This window comes from Cupressus sempervirens, chromosome 4, assembly GCF_028749045.1.
Source record: "Cupressus sempervirens isolate cs-2001-9-10 chromosome 4, ASM2874904v1, whole genome shotgun sequence".
NCBI lineage: Eukaryota > Viridiplantae > Streptophyta > Pinopsida > Cupressales > Cupressaceae > Cupressus > Cupressus sempervirens.
The window spans coordinates 581,869,846-581,894,051 of NC_143121.1; positions in this window are offsets into that span (position 1 = coordinate 581,869,846).

Consider the following 24,206-nt stretch of genomic DNA (forward strand, 5'->3'; position numbering starts at 1 on the left):
TCAGCATCTTCATTTTGATAAATTCTCCCCCTTTGGGTGTACTTCTCTATTTAGCGACATCTTGACATCTTCTCACTTGTAGTCATCTTCTCTACTCTATCCCCCTAAGTAGTTTATCTCCCCATTTGACAAAAATGCCAACGGTAAATATAAGTTCCAATATGAAACTTATAAAACCTTGAAGTGATAGCATGTACCTTTCATGAACTATTTATATTAGTTTCATTACAATTTCTTTCATAACTTCAAGAAATGTTTCCTAAATAGTGAGCTCTTGTATCAACTCTAGAAAGATATATTTGATTATCCATCAATTAATGTAAGATGTATCCATTCTTATTTAATCTTGGATGGGTGAAGGAACTCTAACTTTCCTCTTAAATACTCAAAAGCACTCTTAAGAAATCTCTTAGTGAATATGTCTATAATTTTTTCCTTAGATTTCATATATTCTAATCTCACTTGCTTCTCTTGTACTTACACCCTCAAGTAGTGATACTTGATAGATATATGCTTGGTTTTTGCATTCATCACATGATTCTTGGATATGTTTATTGCTCTAGTATTATCACAATAAATAGTGATAGGCTCGGTAACTTCTTGCATTCCTAATTCCAACAATTGCTTGATACAACCAATACTTGGATAAATAATGACAACAACATAATTAGCTTCAGCAATAGAATGTGATATATAGCTTTTTTTCTTACTCAACCATGTAATCAGTCTTTCTCTTAAAATGAAAGTGCCGCCACTTGTACTTTTCATGTCATCAACATTTTTAGCCCAACCAACATCAGTGTAGACTTTGAGTTCAAAATCACCATCTTGTTTGCACCACAATCCAAAATCTTCAATTCCTTTCAAATATCTGAATATCCTTTTTAGTGAAATAATGTGTGTTTCTAGAGGATGAGAGGATAACCTTGCAACAATACCAACTTCATATGCAATATCAAGTCTACCATGAAAAATATACTATAGCTTTCCAACCATTGATCTATATCATGTCTCTTTCACATCAGTAGTAGTACCCTCCTTAGATAGTTTGCATATAGTCACCTTAGGTGTGCCTATTGTCCTTGATTCATCCATAGAAAATGTCTTTAAGATCTCCTTAACATACTTAGACTAAGTCACATATATATCATCTTTTGTTACATAAATTTGTAATTCAATGAGAAACTTGATCTTACCAAACATAGATATTTTAAACTATGTGCTCATTTGATCATCAAATGCTTTGCACAACAAACTATTCCCACCAAATATGTTATCATTCACAAATATTTCAGCAATAAATACCACATTTTCGGCTTTACTCTTCAAATATAGATTATTGTTTTTTTTCTTGTTCTCACAAATATAATCTTAATCAAATATCAATGCAACCTTTCATACCATGCTCTTGATGCTTGCTTCAGTCCATACAATGTTTTGTTCAACTTGCAAACTAGGTGCTTCTGATATGAATCAATAAATCCTTTTGGTTGTTAAATGTATACTTCTTCCTCAAGTATTCCATTCAGACATGTAAACTTAACATCCATTTGATATACCTTGAATTTCTTGTAAGTTACATATGCCAAAATATATTTTACTCCTTGTAGTCTTGTTATAGGTGCAAAGGTCTCATTATAATCAATTCCTTATTCTTGGGGATAACCTTTACAAACTAGTCTAGCTTTGTTCTTTACAACCTCACCATTCTCATTCAATTTTTTTCTAAAAGTCCACTTTCTTCCAATAATATTCTTGTTAAGAGATCTTGCAACTAGTGTTTATGTTTTGTTTTCCTCAAACTGATCAATCTCTTCATTCCTAGAATTTATCCAATCTTCATTTTTTAGTGCAACTTTCATAGTTATGGGCTCAAACTTGGCAATTAAACAAGTATTGTCCTTTAACTTACTTATTTTCATGACTCCAACAATTTTATCTCCAATTATTTCTTTAGGTGAATAATTTATTCTCATGTAATTTTCTAGGATAGGTTATGTTCTTTGACTTCCAACATTATCTTCACTTAGTTGGGGTTTAGCATCCTACTTGGGTTGTTCTTTTTATGGATGGGGTAATGCAAGTGGTTGCTTGATAGCTCTTTTTTGTTGTTTCTGAAGTGCTACATGAGACACACATATATATACATAGATAGATTTTTTGTAATCATCAGGTTTCTTTTTGCTCTCCTCACCATTCTTATCTACAAACTCATTAGTTCTTACATTTGCACTTTTATTCATTTTGCCAATTACTTTGTTCAAATATTTTTAAGGCTTACTTTTAGTGGAATATCTAAGGAAAATAGCTTCATCACCATTAGAAACAAAATTTTCATGCATTTTATCTTTATGAATGTAACATCTACTACCAAATATCTTGAAATAACTCACATTAGTTGTATGACCATACCAAAGTTCAAAATTTGTTTTTCTTTGTTCCTTTCTTTAGTTGAAATTAGTTTAGAATGTAGATTGTGTTGGTAATGGCTTCTTTCCAAAATAATTGAGCAATTCCCTTTTTAAATAGTGGTATCCTTGCAAAATCTACAATTAACTTGTTCCTTCTCTCAGCAATATCATTCTACTATGGAGTCCTTGGTATTGACAATTTTCTCTTAATTCCTTTCTCAACATAAAAGCTAGTTAGTGCCTTCAGGTTTACTTCCTTGAGGTCATAGGTTTGACTCCCCTTCATGGTGGAGAAGGGTTGTAGTCAAGTTTCCCTTATGGGACTTTTGTGCCAAGTACCTTGTCTGCTAGCCTGGGGTATAGGACTGGACTTTCCCCCCAAATTTTTGAAACTACATAATGGCATGAGGAGATAGAGCAGGAGTTGGAGTAGGAATTGGAAAGATCAGAAATTTGAATTCCACATCAGGAAGTTCTATCCATGATGGAGTGGATAAGGGTTTTGGGGCCTATCAGGAGGAGGATGGCCATGGGAATAAACTTTCCTCTAGGAACAAGGGCCCATGTGAACCTAGGAAGAAGCCTAGGAATGATGTATTGAGATCAAGTTAGACTATGTCGGGCTTGTACTCTGCTCAAAAATTCATTGATGTGGCTCTGACTGGTCGGTGGTCTTCTCCTTTTGGTATAAAACCCATAGGTAAGTCTTCCTTCCCTAAGATAAAGTATGTTTCAAAAAAGGAAAAGGGGCAATATGCTATATAGATTCTTGACAAACTAGTAGACCATAATATTGCTACTATGGCCTCTTCTTTGGTTGAGAAGTTCAATTGTCCAAGGCTGAATATAGATATTTTGTAAGACTATGCTAGAAAAAAATGGGACCTTAAAGGTCATGTTGAGATTATAGTTATGAATAAGGGATTCCTTTCCTTCAATTTCTCTTTCTTGGAAGATCTTGCAAGGATCCTTTGCATAGGGTCTTGGTCATTCAGTTGAGCCACCCTTGCTTTGTAGAGTTGGACCTCAAGACTAGATCTTAATGATTCTTTCTTTGTTCAAGCTCTTTTTTGAGTTCTCCTTCTTAAACTTCCAATGGAGTTTTGGTATAAGGATTTTTTTTTATGGCATAGGTAAATCTTTTGGGGAGCTATTATCCATTGACCCCTTTATGGTTTCAAGAAGTTGGTTAACATATGCAACGATATTTATTGGGGTCAATGATGGTAGATACATGCCAAAGGTTGTGTACCTTCACTCCAAACTGGGAATGCAAATTTAGAGACTAGACTTTGAAAGCATCCCTTTTGCATTCTTTCATTGTAAGAAAGCAAGCCATGTGGCTAAGTTATGCACTAAATTTAAGGAGGAGAAAGCTAGGAAATAGTCACAGAATAGGAATAAGGCCAAGGGCATTTCTAAAGATAAAATTAAGAATTCCAATGAGGGAGAAAAGGTATGGAGATAGAAGGAAACTATAAATTAGGTAGGAGGGCTCAGGAAACAATAGGAAGACCGGGTGGCTACACTATCCTCAGCTGTTGTAGTGGTCCACAAGGAAGATTCCAGAGGGATCTCCATTATGGAAGATGAAATAGTTAAACCTATGGCAGTTGAGTGATAAGCTATAGATGAGGTAAGCACTAAGGAGGTTACCCTAGGGAGAGATTTTGAGGATCTTCCTATCCATCAAATTTCAAATTCTATGGAGGTTAATTAAAAGGGGGATCTTTTATCTAGGGAGCTAGGAGTTTTAAGCATTGATTTTGCTGTAGAAGTTGATATATCTCAAGTCCTAGATTTCTAGGCTCTTGTAGGGGGCAAGGATGTTGATCAACAGTGTGGTCCCTCTCATAGGGAATCTAGTATCAGCCTCAACCTAGGGGTATCTTCTCCTAGGAAGGTTTCAAGAGTGTTGTAAATTGTTAGAGCTTCATCACCCTGCCAATTAACTACATGGAGGCTCTTTTTGTGAGCTATGTAGATGAGCGATAGGGAGAATGTACAACATTTAGAAAGAAAAAGAAGAGTAGAGACCCCTTCCTAGTTTCTTCAATTGCTACCAATAGTAGAGCAAAAGTGAATGCTAGAGAAAAACCTAAAACCCTTGGAGGAACAATCTTAACATGAACGGGAAAGAGGAAACTAGAAGGAATCTAGTAGATGGGAGTCAAAAGACCATCCAAGAGGCTTGTCTTGATAAGAAGAGATGACGGTCATATCCTATAACATATGTGGACTAAATGGAGCCCACAAACAAGTGGTACTCAAAAATGTGATAAGGGATCATAGACAAAATTTTATAATTATTCAAGAAAACAAAATGAAAAAGAAGATTGTGGAGAGAATCCCTTTTAGTAGTAGTATGGAGAGGTTTTCTATGAACTCAGATGGGGCTTTGGGGGGTCTACTTGCCCTTTACTACTCAAACATTCCAAGTCCCAAGTCCTATATAGTGAAGGTAATATTCTACTCATTCAAGTTGTAGTGACTGCCCCTAAGTTACATTTTTACTATCATTGCCGAACTCTTTTAGGCCAATTTTATGTTTGATGATTAGTAGCATTATCTTGAGATTATTAGATATTGCTTCAAATTCAATTGATATATGATGAGATTACTTGGTACTCTATACTTCATGTGTGCATAATGATTATTATAGTGTTTTTCAGTTATTGATGATGTTTAGATAGATGGATCATTATATGTGTTTCTTATGGATACTTACCCCATACTGCATGTGTATGTTGTGCATTTTTGTTTTCTTTATGTATGGCATTTCTGATGTGGTTAAGGAAGGGAGTCATAGTTAGCTGCTAGTCAGGATCTACACAATGCACCACTTCTAACTATTGCCTATTTAGATTAGTATATATTGTGCTCGTACATGCATGGATTTTATGTAGGTTATAGGTATCAGGTATTGACTTCCCAGAATTGCCCGGATGAGCATACCCTATCACATTATCTCAATGGTAAGAGAGGGAAGATAAATTCTTAAGTCCAAATCCTAAACCCTTAAGCCATTTGTCCTCATTGATAATTAGGACAAGTATCTAAGTCTTGTACCCTCTAAATGCATCAAATGACGTTAATTCATGATTATAACCCTTTAGTTTGATTTTGTATGTATTTTTCTATGATGGGTTTTCGTATTTTACTTTATGAGTCTATTGTGAATTTTCTATTAATTAAGTCTAATTAAAAGATTAAATTAATGATTTAATTTAATGGAAAATTATTATGATATTTTAATATTTAATTATATTTAATTAATTGGAAAATTAATTAAATAAAAAGAATTAAATTTGAAGATAAAAGTTATAAGTTTAAATTTAGAACGTGATAATATTTATTTAATTTAATAATAATATATTTAGAGTTCATTTTTAAATAAATACTAAATATTATTATCATTTAAGTTAATAAATATTTTATCAATTAAGTTTCGAAAATAAAATTAAAAAGTGAAAAGAAATTAATTAAAAAGATAAAACAAGTGAATTTAATAAGAGTTGCATAATGCGTGCATGAGTTAAATTTTATAAATCAATTAAAAAGAAGTCAAGTGAAAATTTTAAAAAGTAATTTAATAATTTAATAATATGCATGGAAAAGATAAAAGAAAGATAAATGAAAGTTTAATTAGAGTCGAAGTCTGGTGAATGGAGAGTTCCCTCGGGTGAATGCACAATTAGTGCACTGACTTGAAGAGAAAACTCCTTATCACCGTTTGACGGTTCATTTTCGAAGAAATTGCGAATTTAGGAAGAAGGAGTTTTTGAAAAGGAGAAGGTTCTAAAAGGAGGAATTTCTTACAAATCTTCTGCGTGTTGGCAATCTTTAGCATCAAAATCCAGGTAGATTCTTATGTTTTAAATTGCATAGTTAATTATGTTATTTAAATAATTATGTCTTCTTCATGACTGTGAATCTAATTGTTTATATTTCATTGTAACGAATCCTTCAATCTTGTCATTTTTAGAAAATCATGATATGCATGTTGATTCCTTCTCTATGCAAAAAGATCAAGGGAAAACTCAATTTGAAACCCTCATTCCGTAGATGAAAGAAATTAGAAATTAATTTGGGAAGGGTTTAAATTTGAAAATAAAATCCTAAATTAAAAATTTGAATAGTTGATAGTGATTCTTCTATCAGACTGTATTTGCAAATTATATTAAAACAATAAAATAATAAAAGTAAAATATATATATATATGTATGTGTGTGTGTGTGTGTGTGTGTGTGTGTGTGTGTGTGTGTGTGTGTGTATATATATATATATATATATATATATATGTATGTATGTATGTATGTATGTATATATATTAGCAAATTGGTTGTTCAACAATCTAGTGCACCTAGAGTTTAGAGGGGCTTCAATGGAGAATGTTTTTCATACGGACAATGTGGACACAACTCATCTCATTGCCCTCAATGGAAATCACAATTCTCAGGCCAGAGACCTATAGCTTTAGAACCTATAGTTGGAGACATGGGTAGAGCCTAGAGAGTGTACTTAGTAGAGTCATACCCTCCTACAGGGGGAAAGGGTCCAAAGGAACCTGCACAGTGAATCCCTAGCTTTACTTTTCTTGTAGGCTTCCAGGAGTAAGCCTATGTCTAGGGGGTGGGATGTAGTGTTTGCCCCTAAGTTACATTTTTGCTATCATTGCCAAACTCTTTCAGGCTAGTTTTATGTTTGATGATTAGTAGCATTATCTTGAGATTATTAGATATTGTTTCAGATTCAGTTGATCTATGATGAGATTACTTGGTACTCTATACTTCATGCGTGCATGATGATTATTATAGTATTTTTTAGTTATTGATGATGTTTAGTTAGATGGATCATTATATTTGTTTCTTATGGATACTTACTCCATATTGCATGTGTATGGTATGCATGTTTGGTTTTTTTATGTATGGCATTTCTGATGTGATTAAGGAAAGGAGTCATAGTCACCTGCTAGTCGAGATCTACATGATGCACCACTTTCGGCCATTTCCTATTTAGATTAGTATATATTGTGCTTGTACATGCGTGGATTTTATGTAGGTTACAATTTTCAAGTATTAACTTCTCTAAATTGCCAAGATGAGTGTACCCTATCGCATTATTTCAATGGTAAGAGAGGGGAGATAAATTCTTAAGTCTAAATCCTAAACCCTTAAGCCATTTGTCCTCATTGATAATTAGGACAAGTATCTAAGTCTTGTACCCTCTGAATGCGTCAAATGATGTTAATTCATGATTATAACCCTTTAGTTTGATTTTCTATGTATTTTTCTATGATAGGTTTTCATATTTTACTTTATGAGTCTATTGTGAATTTTCTTTTAATTAAGTCTAATTAAAAGATTAAATTAATGATTTAATTTAATAGAAAATTATTATGATATTTTAATATTTAACTATATTTAATTAATTGGGAAATTAATTAAATAAAAAGAATTAAATTTGAAGATAAAAGTTATAAGTTTAAATTTAGAATGTGATAATATTTATTTCATTTAATAATAATATAATTAGAGTTCATTTTTAATTAAATGTTAAATATTATTATCATTTAAGTTAATAAATATTTTATCAATTAGGTTTTGAAAATAAATTTAAAAAGTGAAAAGAAATTAATTAGAAAGATAAAACAAGTGAATTTAATAAGAGTTGCATAATGCGCGCATGAGTTAAATTTAATAAATCAATTAAAAAGAAGTCAAATGAAAATTTAAAAAAGTAATTTAATAATTTAATAAATGTGCATGGAAAAGACAAAAGAAAGATAAAGGAAAATTTAATTAGAGTTGAAGTCTGGTGAGTGGAGAGTTCTCTTGGGTGAATGCACAATTAGTGCCCTGATTTGAGGAGAAAACTACTTATAACCATTTGAGGGTCCATTTTTGAAGAACCATGAATTTAGGAGGAAGGAGTTTTCAAAAAGGAGAAGGTTCTAAGAGGAGAAATTTTTCGCAAATCTTCTGGGTGTTGGTGATTTTTAACATCAGAATCCAAGTAGATTCTTATGTTTTAAATTGCACAGTTAATTATGTTATTTAAATAATTTTGTCTTCTTCATGACTGTGAATCTAATTGTTTGTATTTCAATGTAATGAATCCTTCAATCTTGTAATTTTTGAAAAATCCTGATATGCATGTTGATTCCTTCTGTGTGCAAAAAGATCAAGGGAAAACTCAATTTGAAACCCTCGTTCCGTAGATGAAAGAAATTAGAAATTAATTTGGGAAGGGTTTAAATTTGAAAATGAAATCCTAAATTGAAAATTTGAATAGAAAATAGTGATTCTTCTATCAGACTATATTTGTAAATTATATTAAAAAAATAAAATAATAAAAGTTATATATATATATATATATAATTATTATCAAATTGGTTGCAAGGATGAAATTTATTTATAAAAAAAAATAAAAAAATAATGTATATACTATTACGACTTGGGGGAATCATTTTTTTAAAAAATTAATTAAAAATTTTTAAAAAATAAAATATAATTTAGGGAGGGGATTTTACCCACCCTCCCCACTTACCTGCCAGTGTCATACACTATTGCCGCAGGCTGTGACAGTAGTACTACTAGCACAGACCCTGCATCAACAGGGTATGCCACTCAGTAGGCCCTCTATGGGGAGGCTAGCAGCCTTTAACATATGCTTTTTAAAAAAAAAAAATTAAAATTAAATTTTTGTTTTATGTATTAAGTTTTAATAATATAAAATTGCATTCAATTTTTATTAAATTTATGTTATCATTTATTAATAATTCTATTATTTAATTATATTAATATTTTATAATTTAATAAAATAATAATGAATGTAATATATTTAAATAAGTTATTAATTGATTTAATTGAATATGATTTTATTAAGATTTATTAATAACGAAAGTTATTAATAAGGTTGTAAATTTAATTATTGTTGTAAAAAAATTAATAATATTGATTTTAATAAAATTGTAATTATTTTATTAAAAAACATTAGTGTTTATTTTTATAACTTGAATAAATGACTACTCTCAGATTATTCTTTTAGGAGATTGATTTAATAATGAAGGTAACTTTATATATTTGGGTTGAATAATTGAATGGGTTATTATGTGGAATACATTGACAATCTTATACATTTGAAATGTACATTGAAACACAAACTGAAACTTTTCTTTTAAATCTATTATCTATTTTTTATATCAAATCAAACATGGAACTTACACTTTGTTTCTTATGTTGCCTATGTTTTGGGGTTTTTGGGTTGATCTTGCTTTGACTAGTCTGAAGTTGTCACCAAAAGCCCAGGGTTCTGTCTTTGTGATGTCATGTTGATGTTGATCTCAATCTTGATTATTTTTACTCAGCCATGGTATGTGATGGTATGCTCTATGTTGAGTGTGTTTATATTATTGGTTACTATGTTTCAATGTCTTTGTGGGATGGCGAGACTTATGCTATGAGATATCTAGCATAACAGTTATATTTGGGTTGCTTTCCAATCACTTTGAGAGGACTGAAGTGTTTTTTATGTTCTTGGTGATTTCATGTTGTGACATGTTTGACTTAACCATTGTGAGTCGTTGATCAATATTATTGGGATGTTTTACGTTCGCTCGTTGAGAACCGATGGATATTCTGATTTACCTTGGGATGCTTTCTAGTTGCTCGTAGAGAACTTATGTGATTATTATGATTATCTTTATGATGCTTTCTAGCCACTTGTATAGGACTGAGGTGATTTTACTATGATACTTTGATCTATGATTTCATGAGCCTAGGGTAGGTTATCTACTTGTAGTGTTGAGAAGTGGCTTGCAATGGGGGCCATGGCCCTAAGTGGCTGCTAGAGTAACTCATTATAAGTTGTTTAATAAGTGAAAAAATTACACTAAATGAGAGTAAAATAAACCTAATAAGAGTCTTTGTATGTTCTCGCCCATGCCTCAAGTGCTACTACAGACTAGGATGGGAGTAGAGAGAACATTTGGTTGTGACCTTGCATTCTGTAGTATGCCTTGTCAGTATGAGAGGATACTAGTGGCTGCATAGAGATCACTAGGGACCCAGGGGTTCTAAGAGACTACTAGGGTAACTCCAACATGATTTGTGTGATGACACTTGTCTTCTTACATAGTAGGTTTCCTACATGTCTTGTGTGCCTTTGGGTATAGATGTTGACCTATCTTAGAACCTTTGAGTTAGATTGCTTTTAGGATTTCCTGGACTTAGAGTATACTTTTGATATGTGGTTTGATATCCTATTTGGAACTTGAGACTATCTCCGTAGTTTGGTGGGAGTGGGCCATTTAGGTTCCATGTGGTTGGGTGGTAGTGTTTTTTGACTCTTAGCATTGAGATCTGTCCATAGTCACCGTGGCTAGAGCATTCCTTATTTGCATTTACTTTCATTTTTCTATGTATCATTTGATGGATGATTATACTTTATGATGGATGTCTATATCTTTTATGATGGATGGACATATCATGTATGGTGGATGGTTTCATTTATTTTTATTGTACTTTATATCATGGATCTGAGGAGGATGATGTATTTCTAATTCTACATATGTATATTCTTTTAAGCTTTTCATATCGTGTGACATGTATAGTGGATGATTGAGCATTCTGGATTTAATTTGCCAAGAGGCATTTAGAAAAAACGTATATTAAAATGGACATTGGACTTTATAATTATTCTTTCATATGAATGTAGTTTTGATGGACTTAGTATTAGATTAAATTTACATGTGATTCAACATCTTGGAATCCTTAAGAAATGTAACCTATTATCTATGCTTTAGTTGATTGTATGTTATTGCTTCTATTGTTATGTGTTTGATGTGTATGTTATTCTCTCTTGTTTCAAAAGAAAATATGCTACCAAACTTAGTAAAACTTTAGGTTATTTCTTTTGGATCCCTTGGTGCAGCATTACACAAGTTCTTAATATCAAAAATAATGAATGTTGGTATCTTTTGAATGTCTACACTCCTAATTCTAAGAATGGTAGGAGGAACTATTAGGTTAAGATTAGAAATATTTTTACCAAATTCTATGTGGGTAATTGTATCAGTAGGGGGGCTTTAATACCCCCTTAAGGGATGATGAGAAATGGAGAGTAGGCAAGACCTTTCTAGCTTCATCAATGATTTGGTGTTGCTAAATGTTGAGCTTTAGGGAAGCTTCTATACCTGGTCTAATAAAAGAATAGGTAGGGATTGCATCTAAGTGTGGCTTGATAGGGCTCTCATATCTTTACATTGGATGAATTCCAACTATTTTAATTTATCTTTAATGGCTCAAACTAGTTTAGATCACTCTCCTATTTCTCTCACTCTAAATCCCATTACTATTAATTGTAATTTCCTCTTTGGATTCGAAAAAATGTGGACTTCCCACCCAAATATCTCACTCAATATTTTTGAGTGGTTGAACATTCACATAGAGGGAACTACCATGTTCAAGGTGGCCAAGAAGTTTAAAAATATCAAATTCAATATCAATAAGTGGAATAAGTTAGGTTTTGGTAACATATTCCAATCCAAAGCTAAGATCTCATAGGACCTCAACATTATTCAAGGTGTTATTCAAAAGGAGGGTTACAATGAGGAGAGTTTGGAGAGGAAAAAATCATTCTTACTAATCTTCACAATATTATTGGTGAAGAGGAGGCTTTCTAGAGATAGAGATTGAGAGTTATCTGGTTAAGAGAGGGGGACCAAAACACTAGATTCTTTCATATCTCCACTCTGAAACATAGATTACATAAAAAAATCATTAGAATCAAGAAGGGGGATACTATTTTAGAGGATGAAAAAGATATTTTGGTAGAGGCCATCTCTTTCTTCTCCAATCTTCTGACCAGAGACTTCAATCTTGAGGTAGGGGACCAGTAGGATATTATCTCTAACATCCCAATTTTGACCCAGCCAGAACATAACTCCATGATTGAGGTTATTCCTTCCCCTCTATAAATTAAGAAATTTTTTTTTTTATCTTAGATTAGTTTTGATATATGAGTGTCTATACACTTAAGTCATTTACAAGTTAGAATTTAGTTCATGTCGAAAAAGTAATGCGTGTCAAGCATAACATGTGAAATAATGCATATCAAGTGAGTTACTCAGTAATTATAGACTAAATATTTAGTGTTGAGTCACTCAAGTATTGAGAAATTAGTATGTGCCAAGTAATTTAGATGCTTAGTGACAAAATTGAAGTTGTAGTTGATGCCAAGCATCAAGGACTTTAGATGCCGAGTAAAATAGTTTTGACATAGTTGTTTGTAATGGCACAAACTACTGTATAAATAATTTTGGAGACAACTTAAGGATTATTTTGTGATCCTAGATGATAAGAATGAATATGCAGTACATAAAACCAATCAATTAAAGGGATGAATTGAGCAACTAGATGGATGAATTGCAATCGTTCATTCATACCTAACTGTAAGTCACATAGGTCTTCTTAAGGAGGAAAAGCCCTAAAACATAGCATGAGCAAAGAGAGAAGTTTGCATGAACAAACAGAGCATTTATGGTGGTTAAGGAGTTGTGAATTGAGATACATTATAGAATGAGTTAGAGGAGAACAAAAGAAAGGAGTTAGAAGATAGAAGTGATGCATCTGATCACAGAAGGATGAAGGATACATACAAAGAGGTGATATGTTATCTAGTAGTAGAGTGTTAACCTCAAGATCATTGCTAAGATATTCTAATAAGTGAATTAGTTAAATCTCTTAGCAAAGTAGTCTTAACAAGATATTGTAAATCCTTTAGCAAGGTTCTTACTTCATTGTACGTTCAATTCCTTTAACCAAGCACACTTCTAATAGGGTGTTAAAATTCTTTCACAGTGCAGATCGTGTCTCATGATCAAACATTGTAACCTTCATTGTATATACTTTACAGCCACAGTAGTGAAGATTTGTGGCTGTCATTCCCACCCTAGTTTTACCTTCTCATTGGAGGTTTCTAGGTAATCATATCTTGTGTCATATGTGTTGAATGTTATTTTATTTCATGCTATGGATGAATATGTTTAGCTAGCTATTTCAATTTACATGAAAATTGTAAGATGGAAATCTACTAAATGATTTTATGATTGAGGTTTTGAAGTACTGATTCAAACCCCACTTTTTTAGGATTAACCTCAAATAAAAATAAATATTGAATGCAAATATAACCAACATCAAAAAATAATAAATCGCACATAAGAGAACACAAGACACCAAGATTTAATATGGTTCACCCAATCCCTAGGCTACGTCCACCGATAGAAAGTCCAATATTATTATGATCTAGTGATTACAACCTAATTAAAATCTATAATCTATTACAACTCAATACCACTACAAGAACCAATTTTTGCATCACACATTACGAAAATCCCTAACCCTAAGCCTTTTTATACAAGTTTTTTATTGGTTATAAAATTAGGGCTAGAGTAATAGAAGAATAGTAGCTAACACATTTTACAATATAAGGTCATTTTTGGCTTCAAGGGTGCTACCCTCAAAAACACCTATGAGGGCATTGCCTGTCGATCCCACCCCATACTACGATAGCGAGTGCACTTGGGGTGCTATCCTAGGACATCTTAGGGGTGCTTCCATTTGACCCTATCTTGGGGGCCCATGGAAATAATCTAGAGGGAAACCATGTTGAATAAACCTATGAGTCTAATTAGGATCCACATCACAACACCCCCCCTCCCCCCCTCCCAGATTTTACTTCCCATATTGTATTTCCAACAATTGGTATCAAAGCCTAGTTATCTGGAAGGGAAAGCTTTGTAGCTTTGAGGGAAGATCTTAAAGATAGAAGTCTACAAGTTGGGAAAGACTATTGAGAGCCAAAAGATTAAAATAAAGCTTGCCCTACATCATTTGAATGAAGTAAGAGATGCGTTGAAGTGATCATTGAAGAGAATGAAAGAGATAGCTACTGAAGAGAATGACACACATTACCAAGAGATTGACACTATTGAATTTCTTGCAGATGGAAACATAAGTGAATTTGATATAATAGTTGAAAATATGATAGAAAAGAATGGAGCCCTAATTGAAGAGGTTAGAAATCTTAAGATAGAACAAGAAGTCCAATGAGTATTGCTATGTGAGGTGACTAAGAAGAAAAAGAAAGTTAAAGAGGAAAAAGTCATGATTTAAGATGACAAAAGGATACTGATGAATAGATTGGAAGAGAATACATCAGAGGTGAATAGGATTGCTCACATGCAATTGGAAATATTGAATCAAATGATGATTTCCAATCATGAACTAAATGGTAAAGACACTGAAATCACAACATTGATGTTGTAGACTAAACAATTGAGAAATGATCTGAAAAGAGAAAAATAATTTTCTTAAAGTTTCAACAAACCTAATCAAGCCATCAAGTGTTTTGAGCAATTGATGAGATCTCCTATATCTAATAGTGATACTGCTAGATTGGGTTACACCAGTATTGAAGAAGGAGAATCATCTAAAAGTGGTGAACAAAGGAGAACCAATGGTAAGAACTCCAAACCTACTTGTCATAATTATGGAGAATTAGGACATACTGCTAATGTTTACAAGAGCAAGATTATGAATCAGAATCTTAAGCAGAAGTTTATGGGTTATTCTTGTATGCACCCAAAAATGGTCGCCTAGACTATGGGCCCCCATTATTCAATTTATCAATTTATCAAATTTTCTGAATCAATGGTTTGTAATATTTTATTAAATCAATTTCCTTGATCAAATTTAATTTATTTCATTTCTAAGATTGATCATTTTATTCCAAGTCTTATTTAATTAAAAGAAAATCTTCTCTTTTAATTAAATAAAATAAAATCCCCATTTAATTAAAAGAAAACCTCTCTTTTAATTAAACAGTTCATCCACATTTAATTAATTAAGAGAAAAATCTATCTTTTAATTTAATTAAATATCTTCTATTTAATTAAAAAGAACTTGCTCCCTTTTAATTAAATAAAAATCCCACTTAAATATCTCTTTTGATAAAAAAAGGAAATAAAATAAATTCTTTTTATTTAATTTCTTTACACTTAAAAACGTGATCTAAGTGGGATTTATCTTTCCACTTTCTCCTCAACCACTCCTCTTTTCTAATTGGTGGAATCTTGTCTCACATGGATCACCACTTTCTTCTCAACCACTCCTCTTTTCTCATTGGTGGAATTTTGTCTCACATGGATCAAGCTCTATTATCCCATATTGGTTGTGAGAAGCCTCTCACCTCCATAATTTCCTTTATAAGGGAGAGCCCTCTCCTCATGTTAGACACCCATGATTATGCTATCGTTATGCTGCAGGTTTGAAGACCAATTTTTGAAGGAGTTTGAATACAAAAGCTTTTTGTGGAGAACTTCTATTTTCTTGTCTTTTTCTCTCTTGCACCCATCATGGGCTTTTAGCTTAAATCTTGCATTTATAGATTAGATTTTTCTTTCATAGATTAGATCTTATTTTCATGCATATTTGAAGATCATGGAGACTAGCATTCTTGCTTTTCCTCTTTGAATCTCTCATCTCATGGTGTACTTACATGGGCACAAAAATAGGTCAAACTGAGGGCCTCCATTGCAAACCCTTGCACTCTATGAGTAGAGAGCTATGGATCGATTTGTGAGGGCTCATTCTTGAGTTTTCTTACATGTAATGATTCATAGAAGTGTGACAACATTTTAGCACACAATTCCCACAAGTGCAAAAAGCAAGGACATTAGACACATGAATGCAGAACCAAGACCATGAGTACACAAATATTTGAAGGATACTTCTATAACTTTCAAAAGTATAGACATAGAACATATGAATGCAGATACAAGCCTGGGTAGTCATCAAACAAGTAGACAAAGGTAAAGCACAATGGAAACTCTTATAATTGGGATTATAATACTAAGTATAGTTGTCACTATTGTCAAGAGTATTGACATGTTCCTGAGAATTGCATAAGAACACATTTCAAAAGTGATTACAATAGATAGTTAAGTTAGACTACATGTTTTAGTTGTTCAAAGACTGGTTACATAAGTAGACATTGTCTAACAAAGTCAAAGGCATTAAGCAGTGAGTTCAAAAAAGGCAAAGAAAAGGCATATGTTGAAGAAGTCAAAGTGCAGATGAACAAAAAATGGAAGAAGGAAGATTGCAATACATCAAGTTCTAATGGGATCGCTTCACCCAATGGGTCAAGTTATCACACCATCCCTAATTAAGCAATCAAGATGTAGTGTGGGACTAACATTTAAATGATATACCATGCATCAATTCCAAGGATTTAGTTCTAAAAATATTATATATGCATGAAGAAAGATGCAAAGTGTTTTTAGAACCTGGAAGAAATCTTTAAGTTTTGTCAATTTTCATGTTGTTGCCAAGCATAAAAAGTTTCACTTAAGTTGTCAAGTGAAATCTAGTTGATGACAAGCTATCATATGTAATAGTATTGGCCAAGCTCATAGTGGTTGTCAAGTGTGAAGGAAACTACATATAATTTGAAGGAGTTGGGATTACTATGAAGTTGATCTTACAACTATGAAAGAACTGAGCATTAAGTGCAAAGTTTTAAGGGCTATATGGCCAATTTTCAACTCATTTGACATCATTCATATTTGGAGAGAGAACGAAGAGCTTAAGGTAAATTGAAGAGATCATTCCAAGCATTTGCAAATTGGATTCAACCACTATTTGACACTATTAGCAAATTTGTGAAGGTATTTATCATGTGTCGAGCTATGCTATTTGAATTCTTTCAAACCCTAGGAAATCAATATGGCATCTAGTTCTTCTACTACTGAGGTTAAAGAGGGAAAGGAAGTTTCAAATGTTCAATTAATTAGTAATGCGATCAGAAAACCAAATTTAAAGCAATTCCTAACATTGCATACAAGCATGACCCATCTAGTGTGCTATTGATGATACCATCACAAGTTTTGATGGTTCAAAATGTAAGATGTTGTTACAAATGTAAGGTGGGTAGCATAGATAAAATGGAGATCAGAGACCTATATGGAAAACTATGGGAAAATATAATTTTGAAGGAGGAATATAATATTATAGAAAGAAAAGGGTTAACTCGTGCCCTAGATTTCCCCAACATTTTCAAGATAGAGTGGATACAAATTATTTTGAGTAGGATTCATGACAACTTTGTGTAGTTAGAGGATGGACCTATCAAGATTACTAAGAGGATTGTGTAGAGAGTAAGACCATGAGAAGTGATGCAAAAGAGGTTATTAAGAAAAATATAGGGGTAGTGTGGAACAAGAGAGGAATAAAAATTGACACCTTCATAGATCCCCCAATTGCTTTTATAGTAAGAATAATTGCACATAAATTCTTTCAATCCAGTAGGTTGAATAGTGTACCTTGTATTGATGTTGATGTAGGCTACAAGATAGTCAAGAAGGATCATTCTTATGACCTTGTTGAGTTAAAGTTACAGCAATTATCAAAAATCTTGGGATCCATAAGGAAAACCAAGAGTGCATAGTGCAAGTTTGGTTCAATACTTATTTGTATATTTTTCTATGCGTAGAACACATTTCCTTATTTTGGTAAAGTTGCATGGAAGACAAATAGATCTATTGTAGCACAAATAGGTGAATACATTGAGAAACTTGGACAAAATTTTGAGTCTATAATGACTAGCTACTTTGAAGACTTTAGAAGTAATGAAACAAAGAATGAGGATACCAATGTTAGTAGTTGAGAAATATTTCAATGATATTTTCTTTCTACTTGATACTAACTTCACATATGTTTAGGCTAGAGTTCCAAGGATGAGATGGCTAAAGCCTCTAGGTTATGAAATAAATGTGGATGAGGCATTTGCAGAAATTACTACTTTGTTGAGAAAAGAAGTAGATAAGAAGGCTACAAATTTTGGTAATTATGATGTAGCTAAGTCAAAGATAACTATGGACTTGAAGACAACCTCTATAATAAGGAAGAATAACAAAATTGTTAAGAAGCTAAAAGAAAAAATTTGGTGAAGGGGCAGAAGAAGATGAAGAAGAAGATGACAATGAAGATGATGATGAACAAGAAGGTGAAGATGTACGAGACCAAGCACCAGTAGCCATTACTCAAGGTGAAGGAGAAGAGCAAGGTGGAGAGGAGGCATACATTGAAGAAGGTGTTGAGGGAGAAGAAGCCAATGAAGCACCTATAACCAAAGAGAGGAAGAAGACAAAATCTAAAGCTCTAGTAGTTAGCAAACCAAAGAAGGTTGTAAAAAATGCACAACCTAAGCTTGCAATTCCTACTACTATGGCTAGTACAAGAGCTACTACTAAGAACGTTCAAGAAGTGGAAAATTTTTAAGGAAAGAGAACCAAGATAGCTACACAAGAAGATGAGTTTGAGAAGAGACAAAGGAGAAAATATATTCTTCCAGTCAAATTAGTTAAGGAGAGGACAAAACTTGATGACAAAAAACAATTCAAATTGGCAAGTCACAGTCCTTCTCCTAATTTGGACAACTTGTGTGAGAATATAAAGAATAATGTTGACTTATCTAGATTCATACATGATGAGTTTGAAAGACTTGGAAATATTGAGATGAATCAAGTGGAAGATTCAATATATGTCATGATGAAAACATTCAAGAAGACTCCAATTGATCTTCCTAACTCTATACCCAAGACTTTATATGATAGAGTTGAGAAAAAATGGTAGTTTAGTCTCAATACAGAAAGGCAAATCAAAGAGACTAGACTAGCAAGTGTGATGCCAAAATTGGATAAGGCCACAATGTTAAAGGTCACTAAGAAGTACATGGGGAGATTTGCTCCTAAATACATGGAATTCAGTATTTTGTGAAATGACATTGAGGATGTTGTTTAGAAGTCCACTCAGACATGGAAATTAATATATGGAATAACAACACCTAAGGAAATTGAGAAAACACAAGTTGAGGTAGGTGAAAAAAAAGGTGAAAAAGAAGTAATCAAGGTTATTAAAGATGGAACTGAAAAAGGTGCACATGTGGAAGGTGTTGGTGTTTTGAAATGCTACAAGTTTTAAATTCTCCTGATGAGAACAAGACATATCTAGGGGTAGCTAAATCTCATCCTTAACACATCCTTTTAGACATCAAGCCAACTATAAGACTATACCCTTCTTCTACTTCAGGCACTACAAAACCTAGGTGGGTGGACCTCAGATTCAATTAATATGGTACTAGTGGTAAACATATTCCTAAATCTAAAAAAGTAGATAAATGCCCTTAATATCCTATACTTATGCACTAACAAATATGTGCAGTGGAAAATTGCAACTCTTATGAAATTCACAAGTTGAGTGAGGGCATCCTTTTTAGCTCTTCAACATGAAAGGGGAAAAAAATTTGATTAATGATGTTGATTTCAACAAAACCCCAAATATGCAGCCGTAAGAACAAATGATCATGTAGCTTATTAATGCCTTATCTATTGGGAAATTCCATGAATCAAACACATACATATGGACACCTGAGACATATTCATATATTCAGATATCTAATCTATCCATTCACCTTGTAAATAGACATCTATCTTGATAAGAATTCTCACTACTTACTGAATATCCTCCTGATGAAACCTACAACCTTGTCAAAGTAAATAAGCATTTACTTGGCTCTTAGTTCCAATAGCAAATTTAACTAGACATACAACCTTAAGGGATTGCAAATGAGTTTAAGCTCTTTGTTCTTAAACACAAAACATTGCAGATAATAGAGGAAGGAGATGAGAATCGAAATGAAACTAAAGAGATTTCTACTTAATTGTATTCATTTCCTTGAAATTATTGAGTTTAAGCTCTTTGTTCTTAAACACAAAACATTGCAGATAATAGAGGAAGGAGATGAGAATCGAAATGAAACTAAAGAGATTTTTACTTAATTGTATTCATTTCCTTGAAATTATACATTCATATGCATGAAATCAAACATAGAAATGCCTAATAGATCTAAACTAACTGTATTATCTTCACTACTGTTGTTCACACAAGAGAAATTGTTGAAGAAAATGTGGTGTTATAGTAATGAAAACACATCAAAACTGGAACCATTAGTCTAACAGATCTGAGAAAACTCAAGATTAGAACCCCTATGGTATCATAACAATGAGTCTTTTTCTCTCCAAAACTGGAACCTCTACAATGAGAAAGAAAGAGAATGATATAGAGGAAAGAATTCTCGGATCTATTCTACATCTGCCATCTGTCCACTTGAAAAAACTCCTCAAGAAGTGAAAAGAATCTCTCTAATCTCTCTCTATAACTGGATATCAAATCCTTGATCATTTTGCCTCCCAAAAGCATAAAGTGATTCAAAAACTTGATGGAAAAATAACCACTTTTGATGCCAGATCTCAAATCAAGGCAAGGGAAAAAATTAGTTAAATGGCCTCTAGAATGTAATATAATCTTTTCAAAATTGTTTTATCCACATTCAAGCTTCAATAGTCTTTATATCTGTCTCCTAACCATTTTTGATACTCAATGGTGAAAACTACCTGTTCTGCTGAGAATGCCCCCAAATTACAAATCTTCCTATAACTCAAACCAGTGAGTGCCTGTGCAAAAATTGACTTCATAATTGGAAAGTTCATTTTCTCCCAGTTCTAATGGTATATTGAAGTCCATATCTTGGATAAAAATTGCCCTAGTTATGCCCCTTTGAAAATCTAGGCTCCTTTTATAGTCTTGCCAAGCAATATTGCAAAAATTTTGACCTTTTATAAAGTTTAGACTATAGGGTAAATCAAACTTCATTTAAAAAGGGACCTACAAGTGATTTAGGGAAGACATAATAAAAAATTAATTTAATAACTTTGAAATTTCCCTCATTTTTCTATCTGGGTCAAACCTGGTTTGACCATGTTGACATGTGCCAGGCCCTAATTGGTTGACCGTTGCTTCATTATCTGACCTTGCCACTTGGGTGCCATGTGGCATCATCTAATTCATCCTCTATTTTTCCACATTAGCATGCCATGTCATCATGCCACATCATCGATCGTTATGTTGCTATCCTAGTCAGCATTCTGCCACATCATCAGCGACATAGTGACATGTGTCATCCTCTGCCACATTAACACCTTGAGAAGTGTGCCACATCGTAAGCCTCTGCCATGTGTCAATTTTAGATTTTTCCATCTTACCGTCAGCTCATTGCCACGTGTCAACCTCTTATTAGGTCACCATGTAGCAATGTTAAACTCCCTGTAACTTTGTCTTTGTGACATAGCGACAGTCATTGGATGCACCATGTGTTGCCATTTGGTGCATCAAAGAGATCTTGACCACCACATGGTGCCACTTGTCATCACATGGTTGGTCAAAAGTCTAAATCAGCATGCTATCACTGCACACGTTGCCTGACTGTCACTTGTTAGATGGTAATTTTCGCACATCACTGCTACTAGGTCCCATACTTCTTTCTTGCCAAATTTTGAGGTTTTCCTATAGGTTTCCATGTTGCTACTGGAAAATCTCACCATTTTCTAGTGGCGACACAGTGCCTTGCCAGATTTGTCAACTTTTTTGGTGACTTTTGATCATGTTGACATCATCCTTGAGTTTCTACATGGTTGGTCAAAATTTAAGTTGTTGTGCCTCCAGCTGTCATCATCAAAAAGGAGCTCCAACTTTTAACATGCGGCTTAAAAAAGCCCTTGTCTCATTAGACACTAAGCATTTGATCACTTTTTCATTTAAATATTTAAAAGAGTCCCCATATCCCCAATGTGGGACAAAAGTGCTAGACAAGAGTCTCATTTTGCATGGACTATGGGTATCTGCTCCATGCGTGGACTTCTATCTCCTTGTGTGGTCTCCTTCCTTTCATGTTGCGCCAATCTTCTTTGTTTCAGTGCCTTCTTCTTTCTATTCTTTGGCGACCTCATTTGCAATCTTTACAACATTACAACTAGAGATGAAGACTGCATTTTTCACCTTTCTGCCCATTACTTCCAACCTTTCCCTACATCTATTTATTTTAGAGGCATTAGTGATAAGAAGATCATAAATCTCTTCATTGTATGTCTCCAAGCTAGATACATTGACCTATTTTGACTTCTTGTCATGTTCATCTCCACCTAATATGATGTTGAAAGCCCTACTATTCCATCTTCACCTTTAACATGGGGCCCCTTCACCTTGCCACTGCCTCTAGCTCTTAAACTGAGATGCCTCCTTGTCATGACACCTTCCTCTTTAGATGCCACCTACTAATGGATGTATTCGCCCTCCACACATCTTCTTCCCCATGTGCTAATTGTCCCTGTTGTAACCTCTTGCTGTGAGTTAACTCCTTCATTGTGTGGGGCTATGTTTTTACATGTTGGCTTCCATTTTCATGTATTTTTCCTTTTCATGCTTGGAACCTCTCTTTAACAACTGCAATTTCTTACTCTTCCTATGGCATGGGGATTTAAAGCCTAAGGGGTCAATCTCATCTAGAATTTCTCTTTTCCAATTAGAATCCACTTGCCCTTCCATTTCTTTCTCAGTGTCAAGATCAATGTGCCAATCAAAATCTACTTCATCTTCCTTTTCCATTTTCTCTTGTTTTGCAATATGAATTGATGACATTCTCATTCTACAACAATTGTCATAATCATTAATGCAATGTTCCACTAACAAAAACATAAGGTTTTTCTCTCATAGAAAATGCATTGTTTCCTTTACCTTACAAATGAAACTTGAATGCACACTGCAATGCCAATGCCTCCATCAAAAAAGCACTATTATTTCTTTTTCATTCAGAAAACACTTTTTTCCCTTGCTAAGAGTAACGAACTCAAAAAATGGAATCACTCTAAGGTTCCCAACCCACGAGGAGCCTTCAAAACTAAAACTAGACTAGCAATGCCAAGTCATAGCTAGACCACATAAAACTTCACTAATTTACCCCTAAAACACATAAATTCCCACCAATTTATTACTAGATCACAATCCAACTAACACAAAAACACTAACATAACCTAACACTCACAATCTCATTGAAGATAGTTCTTGGCAACTTTAAACGAAAGAAAGTATTATGATTTCCTTTAACCCCTCCCCTTCAAAAATAAAAGGCAAACTGATCAAATCAGTTGGGCCCCAAAAGTGGGTCCGACTAAAAAAATTTCATTTTCAAACAACTGAGTTCTCAAAATGATCCATTGATCATCTCTAACTAATTCAAATAAAATTTGATCACTGATTGATCATTTAAAGCTCATTTCACACCTATCTGCAGATTTTCAACTTTGTGTCAGGAAGGTCCTTTGATTTTCTTAAAAACTGATCTGAACAGATAACCAGGCTTTGGGAACCAACATGCTAGTTCTTTGTTCCACATACTCTTACTCTATTGAATCTTGTCTTGTGAAAAATTCTCAATAAAAAGATATGGACTGTCAAAGTTACCCCTTTAAAATTGCTTGCAAGAAAACAAGTTAGAAAACCATAAAATGCTTTCGGATTTGGCATTGAAAACTAGGTAAACGAACACTTGGGGGCACAAAAATTAGGGCATTGGTTCTTTGTCATAGGGAGACTATAAATATATGATTTGGGCTCATGAAAAATAACTAGGCATGTTTGGTGAATGGTCAAAGTAGGCTACTCAAATTTACAGACTAGAAACACTAATAGAAAAACATTTTTTGCAAATGGAATTGACCTAGGAAAGTGTGCAGATGGATTAGTCAAGACTTGAAAATTGGCACACTTAAAGTATTTTTAGAGGATAAAATAGTGGTACAATCCATTCAATCTCACCTATAATGGATTCAAAGATATG